The sequence below is a fragment of the Grampus griseus genome (genome assembly GCF_964374135.1).
Source record: "Grampus griseus genome assembly, chromosome: 15".
In the NCBI taxonomy this organism is placed as follows: Eukaryota; Metazoa; Chordata; class Mammalia; order Artiodactyla; family Delphinidae; genus Grampus; species Grampus griseus.
In genome coordinates, this window is record NC_139009.1 from 28,702,618 (window position 1) to 28,719,051 (window position 16,434).

The 16,434-nt window shown below is 43.1% G+C and overlaps 1 protein-coding gene across 3 annotated transcripts in view; it reads left to right on the forward strand.

Annotated features, from left to right (window-relative positions):
- Positions 1–2,054: 2,054 nt before the first annotated feature.
- The window catches only part of VIT (vitrin), a 125,907-nt gene continuing 111,527 nt past the window's right edge, over positions 2,055–16,434 (forward strand). For all 3 annotated transcript variants that reach the window (XM_082672489.1, XM_082672490.1, XM_082672491.1), the window contains exon 1: positions 2,055–2,270. The gene's annotated coding sequence lies outside the window, so the exon portion shown is untranslated. The remainder of the gene's footprint in view (positions 2,271–16,434) is intronic.

Genomic DNA, 16,434 nt, shown 5'->3' on the forward strand with positions numbered 1-16,434 from the left:
TACATCTGAAACACATTGTAAATCAACTATACTCCAATAAAAATTATTTTTTAAATATAAATAATTAAAAATTGAAATTAAAAAAAGCAAGAGAACTGAATTTCAAGGAAATAGAGATATTTTTAAATTAATTAATTAAAATTATTTAATCAATGTAAAAAAGTGATATTTCATTGCTTTTTTTTTTTGCTGTACACAGGCCTCTCACTGTTGTGGCCTCTCCTGTTGCAGAGCACAGGCTCCAGACGCACAGGCTCAGCGGCCATGGCTCACGGGCCTAGCCGCTCCGCAGCATGTGGGATCCTCCCAGACCGGGGCACAAACCCATGTCCCCTAGCATTGGCAGGCGGACTCTCAACCACTGCACCACCAGGGAAGCCCTTCATTGCTTATTTTAAAGGAGAATTTCTCTGTCTCTGTCTCTCTCTCTCTCTCAATATTATTTTTTATTGTGGTAAATATGTATGACAAAAATTTTGCCATTTTAACCATTTTTCAGTTGATTAATTCATTAGCATTAATTACATCCATAGTGGTGTGCAACCATAATTACGTATTTCAAAAACTTTTCATCACCGCAAACATTATTGCTTTTCGATTTGCATTTCGCTTTGAGCATCTCTTCACATGCTTTCAGTACATTTATATTTGATTCTGCCTTATTCACCATAAGAAAACAAATTAAACTAACGCAAGAAAAGAAGCTCTAAACCTTAACATAGCACATTGCCTCAGAGTCAGACAGCCTTGAATTTGAACACCAGTTCTTGCCTTTCCAGCTGGCTGACCCTGGGAAAGTCATTTAATCTCTGTGAGCCTCAGTTCTCTTATCTGTAGTACGGAAGTAATAGTACTGACCCCTCTAGGTTTTTCTAAGTATTAAATGAGTTGATATATGTAGAAGGCTTATCACCATTCCCAGCATAAGTATTTCATAAATGGCAATTAGCATTATTATTAACATTAAGAGTAATATTATTAATTATGTTTGGGCTGCCATTTCATCCAAACCTTCCCAGACTCAAAGGGTGGGACAGGCCATCCTCCATGTGGCAGTATCATCCTTACCACCAGTGGACCTAGGCTCAGGATTTTGTGGAGGAAGAAACAGGATTGAGAAATTATTTAAATGCAGAACCAAGTGGAGGGAAAAAGCTTCAAACCATAATCTTAAATAAGGAGCAATCCCCAGACTGCTATGCTAGTAAGGAAGATTTTCCTCCTCAGACTGGGCTGTGTGAGTGCACAGTCCCCAGCAGGCAGTGGATGGACTCCGTGCTCCCTCCCACCCTGCTGAAGAGAAGGAGCTGTCATACTGATAAACATTTGAATCTCAAGGAGTGCCAGATGTACTTTTTTATGGTCTGTTTTTAAGATGCTGTGATATGCTAATGTATGTTTTGGGTCTGAATCCCTTCAATTTAATTGATGACACTAATATGTAAGTAAATAAAATCCGGTAGGTTTCACTTATTATGTGAGCTATCCATCATTTGTTGTTTTGAAACATGAGTCTGTTTTTACTTCCCACTGTCATTATCTTGTGTCCTCTTCCCAGCAGCATAGACTACAGTCATTTCATTAAACTTGCCAAAATGTAGAAAGGACCGAAGCAAATTAAACCAAAAAATAGCTTTAACATGTAGGAAAATTATTTTTACTCCAAAAATGAGAGTCCAGTAGAATCAGCTCAGTAATGTTTGCACAGTTTTCTTTCTTTATGCAGTTTAATCCAGCTGTTTGCTAACATTTGAAAAAGAAAGAGAAAATTTAATTGCCCTGCTTAAGTCAATTTTAAAGTATACTTAAAATTTTCCGTTTCATCTAGGTGCTTCTCTGCTACTTTTTAGAATTTCTAATTGTAGAATTTGCTTGCTGAAAAGGTGTGTTTTGGGATAGAAAAGAATATTTAGAAATCCTTAACTGCCGCCCCCCACCAAAAAAAAAAAAAGTGGGCGTGGAAATTTGAAAGAGTACCGCCTAATTCAGCACTAAAACCAGTGTGAGAAGCAGTGTGTGTGTGTATGAGTGTGTGTGTGTGTGTGTGCATGTGTGTGTGTGGTATAAAATGTGCTTTTCAAAGTGCTGAGAGGTTGATGGGAATGTTTGATTAGCTCCTCTCAGAAGAGAAAAGGTGCTTGGACCTCTTCTTATTTCTTCTTTAGAATAATTTGGATGGGATCTGTGATGCAGAAAAGCTTAAAGAAAAAAGGATATCCATTCTCTGTGGTGGAAAAATTTTGAAAAAAAAATTCCTTTCTTCAAACAAGGTATGTCTGATGAATTGCTAAGCTATGTAGATAGTTTGATTTCCATTCCTTGTTATGAAAACATGAAAAGGTTATTTACCATTAAGAAACTAGAATACATCCCTTGACCAAGTAATCAGTCTGTACAAATTTCAGTTTCAGGAGAAGTGAGATGGGAGTGGGTGGTAGTTGACATCCTTGAAAACAACTAATATACATATATCAACTATAAATAAATTGTGCTGAGATAAGATTAGAATAAGACTTTCACTGTATCTTTTAAACCAACTTAATTATGGTTAAAATAAGTTGAAAAGTATAATGCTTGTGCAGAGCTTAATTTAAAGGACATTTAAGTCTTGCCCTTTTTTATACTTTACTTCCTACGTGGAATACAGTAGCAACAGAATGAATTACTTATAACAATGTATGAGGAAAGGATATGGGCATGTTAATGCTAAATTAAAAGAGAAATTATTTAATGTAGATCTATACTTCTCTCTATTCAGACAGATCTCGGAGGAATGTGGCTAGATGTGCAATTCTGTATCTTGTTTACACTGCAAGTGTTTTCTTAGGTTGAATGCTTCTTAAACTGATAAGCCCAAGAAAGGGCTGGCATTGTTAAGTCACTACTGTAGCCCAACTTTGCACAGGGAAACAGGATACAAAATCTCTTTTAAGAATGATTTGTGTTAAACCAGTATAAACATGAAATAAATGCCTCAAGCTCAGGTTAAACAGAGAGGATAAGATTGAATAATTAGACTCAATGGTTTGCTCTGAACAACCTACCGCATCTTTGCCATCCCCAAATGGAGAGGGGAATTCAAGATTTTCTTTGGGTTTATTGTAAATATAAAACCAGGCATTCTTGGCCATGGTGGTTATTCAGAAATGTGAGCACTAAGAAAATAGCATTTTGCCATTACGTTGTGTTGCAATAAATTTGGAAGTTTTCGTGGTAAGTTCTGAGGTTGTTTTTTCCTTTGGTCTCTTCAAAGATGAAAATAGCCTGCAGCAAGGCAAGATCAAATACTATTTGTTTGTGTATTTTCTCTGCTGTGTGTGTGAACTGCAAGCTATGCCGCCCATAGGAGAGTTGGAAGTGCCTCTCTCTTTTTTTTTTCTTTCCTGTCTTTTATTTATTGAATTAAAATACCCTCTTTTGTAAAAGGCTTTAGACAAAGAATTGCAAGACTACAAGGGCTGCATTTTTAATTGCAATATGCTGGTTTCCCAGACTAAGCTTCATTTAAATATATCTTACACCTCACCACTGAAAGGAAATACGTTAGGAACTTTGGAAATGCTTAATATCTATTCTGACATAGCATTTACTTTATGAATAGCGTTCAGAAGATCTAATTATCTTTTTTGCCAAGTTGCTGATCACATGAAGAATAGTTTCTTTCAGAGAAAATGCACTGGGTTTGAGAATGGTTTATGAATAGCATCAGGAGAACAAAAATGCTTGTGCTGCTCCCATCTGTAATTCCTGTAAGACATACTGTAGACAGGAAAGCAGTGTAGTTCAGTGCCATGTCCCAAGCCAGGAACCCTAAATTTCAGTCGCAGCTCTGCCACTACCTAGTTGTGTTACCTTGGAAAAGTTGTGTACCCGTTTTTGACTTTTGTTTCCCCATCTGAAAAACAGAAATAGCAATGCCTGCATACACCCCCTTCCAGGACGGTCATGAGGTACAATATCGATTCTCAGTTTTAAAAGGGTTTTGAAATGTGAAAAGTTCTAAAAAAATTGAATCATTTTCCCCACATATTCAAAAAAAAAAGACCGCATGGGAAGGAATCATTGGTTGTAAAATAAATGTTTCGTGGCCTCCAGGATGTTCCCATGACATATGCCCACGTGTGCGACTTGTCCTCTCCTTGCTAGTTTGGAGGCATGAGCCAGGTATCAAAAGCAGTGGGTGCAGAGAACACTGCTCTGTCACTGGGAGGGCTTTCTAGCTGTGTGACCTTCGGGAGGTTACTCAATATTGTCTGTGTCTCCATTTCCTCACAAGTGAAATGAAGAAGTTGGACAAAATAGTCTCTAAGTTTCTCTCCTAATCCTATGGTTCTATGCACTGGAACATCTTCAGTGTTAAGACACAGCCAGGCCAATTTCACTACTGAGACTCTCCATATACTACAAAATCAAAACAGGGCTATGCAACCTATGGTATATTTAAAATGTTTATGTTTACCTAACTAAAGACTTTAACATACACAAAAATGAAAAGTAACATAATGTTATGTTAATGAAATATAATTATGTGTGTATACATATATATGTGTGCATGTATATTTACATATATCTATCCATAATGTACTGAGGACAGTTTGGTTCAAGTTGTATGACAGACTTCTTTTAGTTCTCTGGTATATTTCCATGACAGTATAACCTCATGTCAAATATCTAAATTTAAGGCAAGGTCAAGTGGCCCTCCTATGCTATGGATCCTACGGGGGCTTGTCAGGCAGGAGGCTCTGTCACTTCTTAGATGTGTTAACTTTGGCAAATTTTGTAAACCCTCTGGGCCTCAGTTTTCTCATCTGTAAAAAGGGTCTATTATTAGGTTACCTTATAGAGTTGTGGCAAAAAGCTTCAACTTGTACCTGGTACAACTGTCAGTACCCAAATGTTAGCAAGTAATTTTTTAACATATGGGATTGGAATGAAGAACTCAGATCAGCTGTGAAACAGATCATTTGCAATCTTCTTCAAACTTTTAAACATTAACTCTCTGGATGTAGTAAACAGATATGTGGAACTATGTGATATTAATATAATTATTAGAAATTTGTTGCCATCTCTTCATCCAGAGGATCTGAACTAATCAATATTTCAGCAAATATTAAAGCAAGAGAGGCATCTTCTGTGATGTCTGTATTTTGAGAAACCCTAAAGGTTCCCCTCTGGCTGCCTGAACATGCGTCTCCCTGTGGTTTGCAGAAGGTGGTGAAATTCCTTGCACCCTGAACACACATACAGTGAGAGACAGAAGTGCAAAGGGAGTTTGCTAGTTTTCACAGACATGAAAGTTCCCTGCGCAAGCAGCAGTGAGCAGCTTCTGCTAGTGCAGAGAACGGGGCGAGAAAGAAGCGACAGACCAGGGCCAATCTAGGCTATAACAGAAATGGCTTTCTGATAGTGCCGGTTCTTAAATTTTCATTAAGGCCCAGGAGTGCACACAGATAGCCAGGGCCTGACTCCTACACTGGCCTGCACGACTGGGCTCCCCTGTAACTAGCCTCTCCAGCTGCACACCTGCACCCCAACTCCCCTCGCCAGACTCCACTGCTGTGCACAGCCCAAGATGAGACCCTGCAGTGACAGGAGTGCCCACTGACAGCCAGGGGCCCCACAGCTGCTAATGTGCCCTAAGGTGGCCCCAGCCCTTGCTGCTGACCCTGGCCCTCGCCCCTACGTGTGTGTCTGCAACTGGCCCTGCCACTGGATACGCACCTGCAGTTGGTCCCGCAGCCCAGCGCATGCACACCCCCAGCTCCAGCCACCAGTGCTGCCTGCCCTGGTCCCTAGCCACTGGAGGCGCCACTGAGGACCCCAACAGCCCTTGCAGCCACTATGGATCCCCGCTGCGCTCACCAGGGAGCACAATGCTGCTGACGCTGTGGCCTGAGCTGTCAAGCTATCACATCCCCTTGGACCTGGAGGCAATACAAGCCCCATACGTGGGGCCCTGGCCCACTCGACCCGGGCCACAGTATGCTCCAGTGCGCCCCCTCCCACAGGCAAAGGCCTCTCCTTACAGAAGTCAGTCCATGAAGTCTGAAAGAGGTGACTGCTCCTTCAAATGCACTGACATCCACACAAGGCTACGGGTATCATGAAGAATCAGAGAAACACGCTGCCACCAAAGAAACACAGTAAACCTCCAGTAACTGACCCCAAAGAAATGCAGATACATGAACTGCCTGACAAAGAATTCAAAATAATTCTCCTAAAGACGCTCAGAGAGCCATAAGAAAATACAGATAAATAATTTAACCAAATCAGGAAAACAAAAGGAGAAGTTCAACAAAGAGATAGAAAACATTAATAGGGAACCAAATGGAGGGCTTCCCTGGTGGCGCAGTGATTGAGAATCCGCCTGTCAGTGCAGGGAACATGGGTTCGATCCCTGGTCCGGGAAGATCCCACATGCCACGGAGCGACCAAGCCCGTGTGCCACAACTACTGAGCCTGTGCTCTAGAGCCCGTGAGCCACAACTACTGAGCCCACATGCTGCAACTACTGAAGCCCATGTGCCTAGAGCCCGTGCTCTGCAGCAAGAGAAGCCACTGCAATGAGAAGCCCGCACACTGCAATGAAGAGTAGCCCCCGCTTGCCGCAACTAGAGAAAGCCCACGTGCAGCAATGAAGACCCAACATAGCCAAAATAAATAAATAAAATAAATAAAAAATTTTTAAATGTGGTCATAGGGTAGTTTTTTAAAAAAAAGAACCAAATGGAAATTTTAAATAAAAATATACACACACAATTTTTTAAAATAAATTTATTTATGTATTTGTTTATTTATTTTTGGCTGTGTTGGGTCTTCACTGCTGTGCGCAGGCTTTCTCTAGTTGCAGCGAGCAGGGGCTACTCTTTGCTGCAGTGAGCGGGCTTCTCATTGCAGTGGCTTGTCTTTGTTGAGGAGCATGGGCTCTAGGCGCCCAGGCTTCAGTAGTTGTAGCACACGGGCTCAGTAGTTGTGGCTCGCGGGCTCTAGAGCACAAGCTCAGTAGTTGTGGTGCATGGGCTTAGTTGCTCCGCGGCATGTGGGATCTTCCTGGAGTAGGGCTCAAACCCGTGTCCCCTGCATTGGCAGGCGGATTCTTAACCACTGGGCCACCAGGGAAGCCCACACAAACAAACTTAAGTCAGTCTGAGATCATCTAGGTGAATTCCTGTTTACAGGCCAGGAGGTGAAGGGCCAAAATTGCATTCACAATAGAGCAAAGACTATTTCAGTTTTGTTGATTGCATTTTCCTATGGTTACCACGAAACAAACAGTTGTGGATACTGGATTCAGAGTTTGTTTTTAACCAACTAGCAAACTTTTCCACTCCAACAGACTGCAAACCTTAAAGAAATCCTGAGAGACCGCCTATTGGAAATGCTCGGGGCTGCCTGGGAAGTGCAGGGAGCAGGCACCAGCCGACGCTCTGAGTTGAGACCCATAAAGTCTGCACATCGTGTGGCAACCTGCAAAAGGCAAATCTCTCACACGGCAGCTGTGACTGGAATCCACTGCCGCATTCCTCTAGTGCTTGTACCCTGAGGGAGAAAGGTGAACTAAGACGACAGATGCCAGAATCCTTCCTGAGTCAAATTCACAGGCCAGGGTCTTGAAACAAAACAAAACAAAAATTCATTTGGTTTAGATTCAGCTTAGAGAATATTTTGTCGTTTGTGTTTGATTCTGGTCTTATAATTAAAAACAAATCTTTAGGCCCATTTCTGCTTCCTTATCACTTTGCAAGATGCTTTTTTCAATTCTTTTTAAGAATGCTAGACGTCATTCCTTAGCCATCCGATTGAGTCAAGTGTCCCAAAATCATCTAGGAGATTTCCATGAGAATGGGCCAAAGATCCCTAAAAATCTCTGAGCAGAGAAGGCAAGAAGAAAACTACAGAATTGCGTCCTTTCTGGGGCCCTAGGGGAATTTAGCCCAGTGATAGTCATGAAACCATGCGGTTCCGTCACCAAGAATCCTAAAATGAAGCCATGGCTAATCCTGGCAGAATCTTACTGAAAGAGATTCGACTGGTGGCTTTACCTCTGCAAGTCCTAAAGTCTAAATAGGCCATGTTTTGCAAGAGGATGGTTATGAGAACGATGATGATGCTAGTAATCATGATTAACCACCACCCCAAAAACAACAATAATAAATACTGCCAACACTTACAGAGTTAGTCTTATGTGCTAGGCACTATTCTAAGCTCTTTTTCACATATTAACTCATTTAATTCTAACAGCTACCATAGGAGATGGGTGGTTATTGGTGATTCCCATTATACAGATGAGAAAACTGAGACACTGAGAAGTAAATTGTCCAGGGTCACACAGCCAGTAAGTGATGGAGCTCAACTTCAAACCCAAGCAGTCTAGCTTCAGAGCTCATATTCTTCACCTGCCAGGCAACAATTACACATGGTCCTGGTTTTTCTATCACTGCATCAAATGAATCTTTACCATCCCTAAAAATACTGTTTTCAAGCCAAGTCAAATTTCTAAGAAATTCATTCCTCATTGTAAGTATAGACTCCCCGGGAATACTGATGGAAGCGCGTGGAGGCATGAAAGTCACAGAAGGCTGTTAGGAAGAGAGGGTTTTTATTTCTGTCATTCTTGAATAACTTCCTGACTTCAGAATCACTTTGCAGATGTGTTGGGAAGACCTGACTCTCAGGGGGAAGGCCAAGGAGCAGATCTCATTGTCAAGTTCTCTGAGTAGCCAGTCCCCAAAAGGTATCCTTTATCTTCATTCTAGGGTTAAACTGGCAACAAGTCACAGAAAGAATTGTACTTCCTTATGACTCAAACTACTTCAGAAAATCACTTTCCCTGATAAAGCCCTCTGCATTGACAAGACTCTAGTAAAAATTGCTCAAATTCTTTCCCTCAGTGAGAGAAAGGCTAAAGTTTGTGCGGACATGTGGTAAAGATTCATAAAAATCACCCTTCAGGCTCTAGTGAGAAGGAATTATGTCTGCCTTTTTTCTTCTCAGAAACAAAAAGAAAAAGAAAATCTATTCCTTTGGGGGAACCCAATGTATAGTTTCCAAGAGATCAGGTCACTGACATCTCAATGAGAAGTGAATTCCCTCCTCTGGGCTCCCTTGGATCCCAGACAGAGAAAACATGCTTTTGATACAAAGGTACACGTCAACTTGCCCGGACTGGATTCACTTTTATAACATAGTGAGTAGATCTGTACTCTGAACAGTAAAAGGGGTCTGGTGAGGCAGAGATATTCAATGACAGCAAAACAAATACCCATTGGGCCACCGCCATGTGCCATCCACAATTCCATGTGCTTCGGAAAAACAGTGAACAAGATAGTCTCCATTCTCCTAGAGCTGCCAATCTGGGACCACACAATAAACAAATACATATAAGAGGTCTAGATCTGGTGGTGATATGGGCTATGAAAAACTTAAGAAAGTAGGATGAGGGGGCTGGACAGAGGGGTGATGATTTGCATTGTGTGGTTAGAGAAATGTCTGATAAAGGGACATTTAAACCGAGAGAAAGATGAAGGAAGCCAGGGAGCAACCTATGTGGATAATACGGGAAAAGCAAATGCAAAGGCCCTGAGGTTGGACCATGCTTGGGAGCAGGCTGAGTGAGGAAGACAGGAGGTGAGATCCAGGGTGTCCTTTGGAAAGCAGACACAGAGGGCACCATCCTAACGCTCCCGGATTTTCCCCAGATGCCCCCAGTGCCCACTCACACACTACCTGTGGGGAGCTCCTGCTTCTGCCCTGGATGAAATCTGAGTAGGTCCCTTAATACTGCAGATCACGTTCGGAGGTTTTTAAAAGAGTGTGCTCACATTACAGCCCCAAACAATCTCAGTTCAGTCATTAATGTGGAGGTAATACCTAGGTATTACCTAAAATGAAAATGGCGTTCACAGTTGCATCCCCCACCCCCAGGCTTGCTTTCTGCAGTGGAAGGGGCATGACTTCATTCTCTTTCTCTGCTTCTGCACCTTTATCACCCTTCCCCTTGGCTGCTAATGGTAGTTTCTTCATGTCCAGAGTTGAAGAGTGTGCAGAGAGGAGAGACAAAGGTGACAGAGGTCCTTACTGGTTGGTACTGTTCTGAGCTGGCATCCAGGTTCCCTGGGCTTGGCAGGCATGTACAGCTGTTTCTTGTCCCCATGGAAGCACTTCCATGGGTTCTTCAGAGATGCCCCCGACTTTGCTGGGGACCCCTCAACTGCAGGTCCCAGATGTCAATACATATGAATCTGCTCTGGCTGGGGGTTTACGGTTCCATCCTCAGCCCCTGAGCAGCTGGCAATCGACCTCCAGTGGCTTTCTGCTGCCATCTCCTGAGCTCTCCTTGCACCCGGCTTGGGCAGGACCTAACGCAACCTCAGGCTGACTCTCACACAGCTAGTCTTGTTTGTCACGAGCTATTCCCTCTCCTGTCCTAATCAGGAGTCAGACACCAGTGCACAATGCCCTCAAGCCCAAGGGATGCAACTACTCAGTCTTTTCAACTGGGGTCACCAGGCATCCAAGTTGGACTTCCAAAGGAAGTAACCAAGAACCAGGATCCCCAGCCATCTGCATTCCTCCAGACAACATAAGTGGTGGTAGAAGCCGAGAGGGCAGCTGGAGATCAGAAGGCAGAGTTTCTTTAGGAAAAGTTGTTGGCGTTTTCCCTCTTTCTCTCCCTCCCCAGATGCAGAAGGGGAGCCAGTGGTCTCCCCACTCCCACCCACTTCAAGCAACGGTGAGAGGAGCCTCAAGGAGACCACTTCAGAACATGGAAGTAGTTAGCTCTTAGTCTCAGCTGAAACTAAGACAAAGGATCATCCCATTTTAACATCCTATTACAAAGCCAATTACGATACTCTCAAATGTTTACTTAGATGGGTGTGTTATGTCTGGTTAAACTTAAAAATATGGCTGGTGCATCACTTTACCCTAAATAGTATTTGTGAGAGAGAGAAAGCCGTGTGTGAGTTCAGGCCCAAATATGACTCTTAAACAAAAAAAATCTCTTAATCTTTATAGCTAAGACAATTTTATCACACAAAGTATGTATTTCACTGTGTACATCTAAACTATCGTCAACAGAGTATTTCAAAAAGCCTGGGATAGATACATCAAGACAAAAACGAAGGTGAAACCATCTTTAGAGTAGTAAACTGGGGTAGTGAGTGGGGTTAAACGTTTGAGGCCTGGAACGGCATTCTGGCTCTGCTATATGTTCACGCCATAACTTACGTATAGCTTACTGAAGATGGACAGCTCACTAAAGTTCTCTGAGCCTCAATTTCGTACCCTGAAAGATGGGCACAATAGTACTTACCCGATAGGATCTCCATGATAAATAAGATCACAACGTGTGCAGTGTGTAGCATTCGGTGAGCATTCAGCAAATGATATTATTGTAGGACTCTAAACTTCTAACACTTTCCATGCAGAGGAACAAAGGACCAATCCCATCTCCTGTAACAGGCCACTAGACAGCTCTGCTGCGACTGTCGGGAGGCTCCGGAAGAGTTGGAAAGGTCCAAGAGGGCCTCTGGAGCACGAGGCTACGCCGCTCCCTTTGGAAAGCTGGGTCTCTTGCTTCTAAATGACTCTCTTTCTGCTGGTCCCCTCTAATTTCTGGGACTTAATCCTCCACAGCCCTCAACAGCTCAGCTGCAGTCACTGCCCGCCTCGACCCCCTCCACCCTCCCCAAGCCTCTGGTTGCTGGGATTCAGGAATGCACTTTGACCCGCAGCCCCACGCCTGCCTCCCAGCAACACGAGGAGACCTAAAGCCCTGTCATCTGAGACGAACCCACGCTTTACCCAGAGGCACACAGGAAGATACTATGGATCTTGCAGACACACCCTCATCTTCCTTCCTACCTCAGCGGGAAGGCTGTGCCAGACACGAAAATGTTTTTCTGGGCCTCAAAACTGAAGACAGACCAAAAAGCACAGAGTGTTTGGGACAGGCAAGGCTCTGGGGATCACAGTTGGACTGAACCAAAGAGCCAGCTCCAGAGCACAGGGGACGGCCCCTTGGCAACCACACACCTCAGAGCCCGAGGGAGAAAACTCACTGGGAGGAGGGAGGGCTAATCCACAGCGTCAAACACATTAGGTAAAGAAGCTTCTGAAGAGAGAAACTCATCTTCCAAAGCTTCCAGGAGAATCTTTGAAACCGAGGACAGTGTCCAGAGGAGCAGTCATTGCCCACCTCGCCTTTCACTGAGATCCTCTGCCCTTCCCCCAGATTTACTGCTCTTCGTGCCCCCCTTCCATTACAGAGGATAAATAACTCCTGGAAGGAGTTCTTCAGAGCTCATCTGGGGGCATGTCTGCAAATTAGTCTTTTTTCCCACTGGCAATATAAGATCTAAACTACCACTTCAGAAACGTAATTACTGTTTGTAGTCTCACTAGAAATCACTATTGGTTGAAGCCTTTGTGGATGTGGGGTAAGCATTACCATATGTCAGATTCTTAACGAGGTACAAAATGATGGTCTGAAACACCCGTACCAGAAAAGGCTTTCCCTTTTTGGTTTTGTGACATGTAGAAACATGCTACTTGGATCAATGAATCTAATGGCATGGGCATATATCAGTCATCGAACACACGCATAAGCTCTCTTTAATCCACCCAACTGCCCAGGAGTGAGTATCTTTGCGTTAGGATTTGCCCTGAGTGATGCAGTGATCAAGAATAAGCCTGGAGATAGGGATCCTTAGCAGTACACACTTTAGTCATCGAAAGCAAGTATTTATAATATAATATTTATGGTAAATTCCTAGATTGGAACATAAACAAGCATAAGATTCTGATACATACACCGAAAAATAAACACCCTCCTAAACCAGAGTTTCTCCACCCTGGCACTATTGGCACATCGGGCTGGATAACTCTTCATTGTAGGGGGCTGTCCTGTGTGCTGTGGGAAGTTTAGCAGCATCCCTGGCTCTACCCACTAGATGCCAATAGCATCCCAAGCTCCAAGTTGTAACAACCAAGAATGTCTTCAAATATTGACGAATCTTTCCTGAGGGGTTAAAATCAGCCCTGGTCGTGAAGCATGGTCATAACTGTATTGGCAAGTCCACAGGGACTTTCTGACAGCGTGATTCCAAGGTCTCCCGCTCTCATTTTTCCTCCTAGAGCATCCCAGGCATGCACGCCGTGTTCTTCTTTCTCAGTGGCTACCACAGTTCTTGGGATTCTTTGATACGCTTCTACCTAGAGCCTGGCTCTCTGGAGACCCCTGCTTACAGGCTACCAAAAGACAAGCACACAAGGCCTTTTCATTTTACATGCCTTCATTTCCCTCCCAATCATTTCAGGGAAACAAGACGTAAACAACAAACATGAAAAGCATTTTGATCAAAGCCTCAAGGAACAGCAACCAATTCAAACTGGCTGGAGTAACAGCGCCCGAAAACCTTTTACTCTGTTATGCACCAGAGACTGAGTCCAGCTGGGCCTCCTTCAGACTGGAAATGGGACCTGGGATGTGGCCAGGAAATGAGCATCTCCTCTCCCAGATTCTCCCAGGGCCCCGTGCTTTCTCTTCTCCATCTCTCCCTACCTTCAGCTTGGCTCCCAGTTTGCAAGATCATAATTGCAAAATCCCAAGAAAGATCTTGATTGGCCTAGGTTTTTTTGTTTTGTTTTGTTTTTTCCAGATCATAGGCTTTTGACCAGCTGACTCTCTTAATTTCAGCGATTGTTATTTCTGCATCTGACTATAATACCTGAACCGCTTACTTCAGGGGTCTTGTGAGATTAAAGCACAGATGTAACCAGTCTTTTAAAAGTGAAAGACACTATACAAATGAGTGGAATTTTTACTTTATAATAATATTATATAATAAATTGTGGTATAGCTCAGAATTTACAGTAACAGTCACGTGAGGAACTTGATATAGTAAAAAGAGCACAAGATTAAAATAGAGAAGATCTGAGCCATGTGACCTTAGGCAGGTCACTTCACTGCTCTGAGTTACAGGAATAATGTCTATCTACTGCCTCAAGAGGATCTTAGGTGGTTTGGATGAGAGAACTGTTGAGAAAACACTCTGCAGATTCTGATATAAACATATCATTACAGTCTTCCCTAGCTGAATTCACTGTATGGAAAGGCACTGTGAGTTAAACAGCAGTCAGGAATAATGTTTCAGCGGCAAGCCCAAATGAAAGGGAAATTTTATCTCACAGAATAGGTGGTCCAGAGGTAGGTCCAGGCTCTAGGCACAAGACAATCAGAGCTCCAGCTCCATTTCTCTGATTCATCTGGCTGCCTTCCTCCTTTATGTGCTGGCTTTTTCCTCAGCCTAACTTGCCCCGTGGTCACAACATGGCTGCCAGCATACCTGGAACAACCTGCTCCCTTGTTCATTTCCAACAAGAGAGGCGACCTCACCCTGAAAAACATACAATTAAAGTTTTTCCTTCCTGTCTGTCTGATACATCTTGGGACACAGCCCACCCTTGAATAGTCACGATCAACTGGAGAGAGCCCTGGGATGATGGGCTCAAGCCTGCGGTCCTGAAGCAATCACCAGCAAGGGGGACTATACACACACACACACACCACGCACACACACCACGCACACACACCACGCACACATACCACACACACACCACACACACACACACACACACCACACACACACCACACACACACCACACACACACACACACACCACACACACCACACACACACACATAAAACCATGCTTGGCATAGACTTGGAATTGGGATCCTCCCCAGGAGCTGGGGATGGACCAGCTTCCTTTGAGCCCTCTGGCTACATTTATTCCATTTACCAAGTTGGGGTTGTGTTATAAAGGAGGAAGCAGGGAAGCTGGTGCTCTGCTTAGGCAACCAAGAGTGTTCGGTCCAGATACCTTGACTCAGGGAACATCTTCAAGGAGCCTGGTGCATCCTTAGGAGCCAACATGTGGAGAAAAGGCAAAAGTTTCCCCTGCTTTTCTTGCCTGTTTGGCTTGCACTTTTCTTTTGGTGTTTCTTTGAGATAAAAGAAAGAAAGAATTGGAAAAAGAAGGGAAATAGAAAGAAAAACTACTGTCCTGTCCGGCTCACTCTCTCTCTCTCCTTGACAGAATCCTGGGGATTGTAATAGTGACCATGGCAACAGGAAATGCAGTGTTACAGGCTGAGCCCAGAGAAATATGATCTGTATACAGTTTTTTTTTTTTAGTGACTATGAACTTGTTTTAAAAATTTTTTTAACATCTTTATTGGAGTATAATTGCTTTACAATGGTGTGTTAATTTCTGCTGTATCAAAAAGTGAATCAGCTATATATATACATATATCCCCATATCCCCTCCCTCTTGTGTCTCCCTCCCACCCTCCCTATCCCACCCTTCTAGGTGGTCACAAAGCACCGAGCTGATCTCCCTGTGCTATGTGGCTGCTTCCCATTAGCTATTTTACATTTGGTAGTGTATATATGTCCATGCCACTCTCTCACTTCATCCCAGCTTCCCCTCCCCCTCCCCGTGTCCTCAAGTGCATTCCCTACATCTGCGCCTTTACTCCTCTTCTGCAATTAGGTTCTTCAGAACCTTTTTTTTTTTTTGATGCCATATATATGTGTTAGCATACGGCATTTGTTTTTCTCTTTCTGACTTGCTTCACCCTGTATGACAGACTCTAGGCCCATCCACCTCACTGCAAATAATTCAATTTCGTTTCTGTTTATGTCTGAGTAATATTCCATCGTATATATGTGCCACATCTTTATCCATTCATCTGTCGACGAACACTTAGGTTGCCTCCATGTCCTGGCTATTGTAAATAGAGCTGCAGTGAACACTGTGGTACACGACTCTTTTTGAACTATGGTTTTCTCCGGGTATATGCCCAGTAGTGGGATTGCTAGGTGACATGGTAGTTCTGTTTTTAGTTTTTTAAGGAACCTCCATACTGTTCTCCATTCTGGCTGTATCAATTTACATTCCCACCAACAGTGCAAGAGGGTTTCCTTTTCTCCACACCCTCTCCAGCATTTATTGTTTGTAGACTTTTTCATGATGGCCATTCTGACTGGTGTGAGGTGATACCTCATTGTAGTTTTGATTTGCATTTCTCTAACCATTAGTGATGTTGAGCATCCTTTAATGTGCTTGTTAGAAATCTGTATGTCTTCTTTGGAGAAATGTCTATTTACGTCTTCTGCCCATTTTTGGATTGGGTTGTTTGTTTTTTCAATATTGAGCTGCATGAGTTGCGTGTATATTTTGGAGATTAATCCTTTGTCAGCTGCTTCGTTTGCAGATATTTTCTCTCATTTGAGGGTTGTCTTTTTGTCTTGTTTATGGTTTCCTTTGCTGTGCAAAAGCTTTTAAGTTTCATTAGGTCCATTTGTTTATTTTTGTTTTTATTTCCGTTTCTCTAGGAGGTGGGTCAAAAAGGATCTTGCTGTGATTT